Source organism: Nicotiana attenuata, unplaced genomic scaffold, assembly GCF_001879085.1.
Source record: "Nicotiana attenuata strain UT unplaced genomic scaffold, NIATTr2, whole genome shotgun sequence".
Classification (NCBI taxonomy): Eukaryota; Viridiplantae; Streptophyta; class Magnoliopsida; order Solanales; family Solanaceae; genus Nicotiana; species Nicotiana attenuata.
Window position 1 is genome coordinate 52,857 of NW_017670779.1, and position 6,426 is coordinate 59,282.

The window sequence follows — 6,426 nt, forward strand, 5'->3', positions numbered from 1 at the left end:
AGACATTAAGAATTTGATTTGTTTTAAAAAAAATCTTCATTACAAAGTGTTCTACAGGCACCCATGATTCTTCCACAAAGTGCTATGATTTAAGGGAAGCATTACTTAATCTTTTCTTATTTCTAATTATATTAGTCAATCTCACTATATAACTCAAATTATTTAATTTATATAATCTCATATTAGTAAAACAAAATATAAGAATATTATATTACCTATTTTCCAAAGTTTGGTTCCAACCTCTTTTTTCTTCTTCTTCTTCTTCTTCTTCTTCTTCTTCTCTGCGTTTTTTTTTTTGCTTCTGTTGCAGCAGCAGCGCATTCCCTTTCCCCCAATTCCCTTTTCTTTCTTTTGGTTCACGTGGGCTTTTGCCCTTCTTTTAGATTGATTAAGTTATCCTTCTATTTTTTCTTTCTTTTCTTGTATTGTTTTTCTTTTCTTTTTTTTGTTATGTTAAAAGACTAACCTAACCTAACTTAAATATTGGTCGTGACATCATACCCACCTTATGAAATTCAGTCCCCGAATTTAACTCAAGTATGTACCTGTAGACCGAAATAAATGAGGATACTTGACTCATATATCATCTTCCACTTCCCAAGTAGTTTCTTCAATGGTATAATTTCTCCACAAGACTTCAACAACCACAATTTCTTTTGACTGTAACTTCCTCACTTGTCTATCGACAATAGCCATCGGCTCCTTCTCGTAAGACAACTTCTCATCGAGTAGTATAGTAGGTGCTTCAAGCACTTGAGAGGAGTCTGATATACATTTTGTTTTTTTTTTGGCATGGAGACATGAAACACTGGGTGAATATAAGATAACAAAGGAGGAAGTTCCAAACGACATGCCATAGCTCCCACTCGGTCAAGTATTTCATACTGACCTATAAACCTCGGGCTCAACTTACCTCTTTTTCCGAATTGCACCACGCCATTCTTAGGAGATACCTGTATGAACACTCTGCCTCCAATTGTGAACATTAAGTCTCTTCTTCTCTTATCCGCATAAGATTTTTGTCCATTTTAAATTGTGAAAAATCGCGGTCTGATGAATTGGACCTTGTCAATAGCTTCTTGTACTAAGTCGGGTCCCAATAAGTTAATCTCACCATCTTCAAACCTTCCGATAGGAGAACGACATCATCTACCATATAATGCTTCATACGATGCCATCTGAAAACTAGACTGGAAGTTATTGTTGTAAGCAAATTCAGCTAAAGGTAGATAAGCATCCCAACTACCTCCAAACTCAAAAATACAATCTCTCAACATATCCTCCAAGATATGTATAACACATTCAGACTTTGCATTTGCGTGCGATAAAACTAGTACTAAGATCTACTCGTGTACCCAACATTTCTTGAAAAGGTTTTCAAATCGTGAAGTGAATGTGATCCTCTATTAGAGCTGATGGATAATAGAGCTCTATTGAGTCAGATAATTTTCTATTCATGTATATGTATGCATATTTTACCTCACTATAAGAGCTTTTGACTAGTAGAAACTTGCCTACTTGGTAAGCCAATTTACAACTTTCCCACATATAATCATACCTCTAATGGCTTGAGTAATTAGTCCTATAATGTATTGTTCTATTGTATTTCCACTTCAGAGTCTTGAGTTGTTTTAGTGGGCATGTGAGTCGCAAGTGCTTGCCTTAACATACTGACATGTCAAATAGTTAGAAACAAAGTTAACGAATTTTTTTTCCTTCTTTTTTTTCCAACTAATCAATTTTTTTATAGTCATGGTGCATCTTATTGTCACGACCCAAACCCCGATCCGGTCGTGATGGCGCCTCTCGTGAAGACAAGGCCAGTCAACCAACCCATATCGCCTTTTCAAAATAGTTAAACATGAATAAGCAGTCTAAATATAATTTAATAATATTAATTAGCGGGAGTACAACCCAACACAGCCCTAATCGGGGTGTCACAAGTCACGAGCATCTGTAAGAGTGTAAATACAACTACAAGGTCTAAAAATACACTAAACAGGAATAATGGACAACAGAGAGAGAAGCAGTGCTGCGAACGCTGGCAGTCACCTCGCTAAACTCCTATAGCTCTGCCTCCAATCAGCCAAAACCCGCTATTGGGTGAATAGATACATGCATCTGCACACGAGGTGTAGGGAGTAATGTGAGTACTCCAACCCAGTAAGTAATAAGAGTACATAAAGACTGAGCAGTAGGAAACAATGAATCCACATTCGCATTAGGCTCAATAAACACAACAGGCTTTCAAATCATAACACGAGTCAACCTTCCCTTTTAAAACCCAGCTTTAAGTAAAAAAAATCATTTTTGAAATGCTTCCATCAGTTTCAGTAGGGGTTCAATACCATTTAAAATAACAATAGAGATTAAAGCAATAATCGGCCCCTCGGGCAAAGCATAGTTCGTAAAACAGCCCCTGGGCAAAACAGTAATCATAAGTACTTCATAACTTGAAAATCTCGGTGGAAATGACCAAATGCCAAATCAGTGATTAATTTCGGAACAACTCATAACCCCAGTTTAAATAACAGTTGTTTTAAAAACATTTGTTCAACTTTCCGACAGAGGCTCAATATAAAGATGAGTGAAAACAGTTAATCAATCAACATATTCGATAGAAACACACTTTAAAGAGAAGTAAAATCAATAAGTTCATAAACAGGCCTCTACGGCAAACATCACTCATATGCATGTCTATATCTATCGCCCCTCGGGCTAGCCTCTCTGTCACTCGTGACTCAACTCTTACCAACCAGTGCTCACACTCGGCACTCATGCTCAATAGGCATCATATAGTAATCCGCTGCGGCGTGCAGCCCGATCCATATACATAATAACCGCTGCGGCGTGCAGCCCGATCCATATATCGTCGACAGCGCTCACTGGGGGTGTGCAGACTTCGGGAGGGGCCCCTTACGCCCCAAGGGCAATATTGCTACGGAGTGCAGCCCGATCCAATATATATATCGCTGCGGCGTGCAGCCCAATCCATATAAGCATTGCTGCGGTGTGCAGCTCGATCCGTATCCATATATATATACATACTTTACTGTGGCGTGCAGCCCGATCCATAGATATATATAATCCTCACAACTGGGCCCTCGGCCCCTCTCAGTCATTAACATCACTATCAGACTCTCAGTCTATCTCAGTCGTCAATCTAACAATCAGACCCTCGGTCTATCAGTAAAACAGGGAACTCAGCCCAAACAGTTTTCCACATTTTTAAGAATATAATGATAGAGCCAGGTTTGAGAAATAAACAGATAAAAACATGACTGAGGATATACTTTCAACAAATAGAGTGAGGAAAATCAATCAAATGCCCCTAAGGGTCTCAGCAAGTCGGCACAAAGCCCCAAACATGGCATACAACCCAAGGTATAATAACATCAAACAATTAACTATCAAATTACTCATTTAAAATAGTCATTAGGGATGGACCAGGTCACAATCCTCAGCGGTGCTCTACCCCACGCTCGTCATTTAGCGTGCAAGTCACCTCAAACTAACACATCGATGTGCAATCCGGGGTTTCAAACCCTCAGGACAGTATTTACAATCATTACTTACCTCGAACCGGCGAAATCTCTAGCTCGCGACGCCTTTGCCTCTCAAACTGGCCTCCACGCGCGTCGAATCTATCGAAAATCAGAGCGAATACATCACAATAGGCTAAGGGAACAATACCCAATCGAAAACAATCGAAAAATATCAAAAATCTCGGAATTAGCAAAACCCGAGCCCCGGGCCCACTTCTCGAAACTCAAAAAATTTTACATTAATAGGTTCCTTATCTTCTCACGAGTTCGTACATACCAAGAACTCTCAAATTCGAGCTCAAATGACCCATCAAATCCCAATTTGACATATCAAAAACTCAAGCCCTAGTTCTTCAATTTTTGGCTTAATTTCCATAAATTTCAAGGTTAATCTCACATAATAATCGCGTTTTAAGATCATAGAAGTCACCTCCAATCAATCCCAGTTGACATCCCCTTCAATTCCCATCCAAAAGCTCTCAAGGATGTTCAAAAATGGAGGAAAAATAGCTTAGCTCGCAGAACAAAAATGAACTTTCAAAACCCTTCCGAGGCCCCCCGGGATCTCAACCAAAAGCACCAACACATCCTAAAACATCATTCAAACTTGTTCCAATCATCAAAACGCCTCAAACAACACTAAAACCATCAAATTACATCGAATTCAAGCCTAAGTTCTTCTAAAACTTCCGAAACATGCATTTGATCAAAAAACCCAACCAAATCACCTCCGAATGAACTGAAATTTTGCACACACATCCCAAATCAAATAACGAAGCTGCAGCAACTCTCGGAATTCCATTCCGACCCTCGGATCAAAATTTTACCTATCAACCGGAATTCGCCAAAATACTAACTTCACCAATTCAAGCCTAATTCTACACCGGACCTCCAAAACCAATTCCGATCACGCTCCTAAGTCACAAATCACCTCACGAAGCTAACCAAATCATAAAAACTCCGATCCGAGCTCATATACAATAAGTCAACTCTTGGTCAAAGCTTTCAAAATCAAAGCTTTCAATTGAGACTGTTCTTTCAAATTCATACCGATTTCCATGAAAACCCAAAAACAACGATCTACATCAGTCATAACACATTACACGGGGCAAGTCATGCCCGAGAACTGGCGATCAAAGCGCAATAGCTCAAAACGACCGGTCGGGTCGTTAGATCCTCCCCCACTTAAACACACGTTCGTCCTCGAACGTACCTAGAGTTGTTCTAAAAGACAACCAGTCGCTAAATAACCTTACCATGCATATACCTGGGGTGATCCCACGTCACCCTACCTCCTATAGGTCTGACAACACATAGAAACTGAAATTTCACAATCCAATCTAGCCCATAAACCATAGAACCACATTTCCACTTCCGAAATCATCAATACAATCAGAATTTCACATTTATACTCTGAATAAGCCCAAACAAGCTGTAATAACCCATACCTGCTAACTCAGGTGCAATCACATGATATACCACATAACTCAACGCTTGTAGCGATAACTTCTGTCACAGCAGCTGCACACAACAACCGAGACCGATAGAAAGCCTCTTATCAACCAAAGTCTCATCCTAACACTTTCATATACCGCCAGAAATAAATAAAACACACAGTAAGCCATAACCATTCCTCAGGTCAACCATTCATGAAGCCACTTCTCCTTTGGCAACGACCATAGCAAATTTCTGAGCCGAACATCAATAAATCCTAACAATACGCTGAAACCGAAACCGTTTGTATTCATTCTAGATCCCAACAATCTCATCTGATTTTAACACAACTACTCTGGTGACATGACACACCAATACCATCTAAAGCCACAACTCGTGCAATCCGCGCACTAATAAGCAACGATCTGAGCTTACTCAAACCATGAAAATGACTCAAATGAGAGAGTTGTACCACAAGCTCACCAATACCATCACAACACAAGGCTGAGAACCCGTCTCACATCATAGAAATAGAACACATGAATCTAACCCGAAAGGTCATATCTCTACGTAGCTTCGCTACAATGCGCAATCCTATCCAAATACTGCTCCACATGAAACACCTCAAGTCTCCATGCCCAAAACCATCAACCAAGCCAATTTGATGCCTAGCACCCAAAAGTGAACCACCATAACCATGGAGAAGCAAATGACGCAATGCCACACCAGCCCGAAGGAACATATCTAATGCGCAACAAATCATGCAACACCCAAATGCCCGTCTCATTCAAATCCCGCTGTAAAGACCTACTGAAACCGCACCATTTGTGCATATAACCACCAAATCTCAACTCTTCATAACGCAGGAGGGTAACTCACATATCACGAATAAGCTCAACAACAATCGAATGGCACCTCTCCCAACAATGGCCGTTCGGAGTAAACAAATCTGACCAGGACTGAATCCTTCTAACTAGACCAAGCTAAGCAAGCCATCAAAACCCGAGAGCAGTGCTGTAAAATACTTGTAAGAACTCATTACCTCGAACACATACAAAGAATTAATCATATCCTTTCCATACCGATTTGGTCTACTATCAAGCTACTCCATCTATCTAGATTTCCTTCTAATTCATTTTTAACTTGATATCCCCTCTTGTTGTAGCACTACAATTCCTCAACCCAGGTTTACCACACGAGGCCCAAGCATAAATCCACACTGTCTAAGACCCATAAGCCGCTGAATACTCTCTCAATATTCCCAGAAACACCACATTCCAGATTGCTTTACTCTGAAGAACTTCCTGCGAATCTAAGTCTGTTACCTTTACTTTCCTGATACTAATACATAGAATCCCATAATTCACATAGAAATACCACAAGTCTTGACCTCTTCCCATGAAAACAACAGTTTCTAATCACCCATACAACCTTAAGATACCCAATT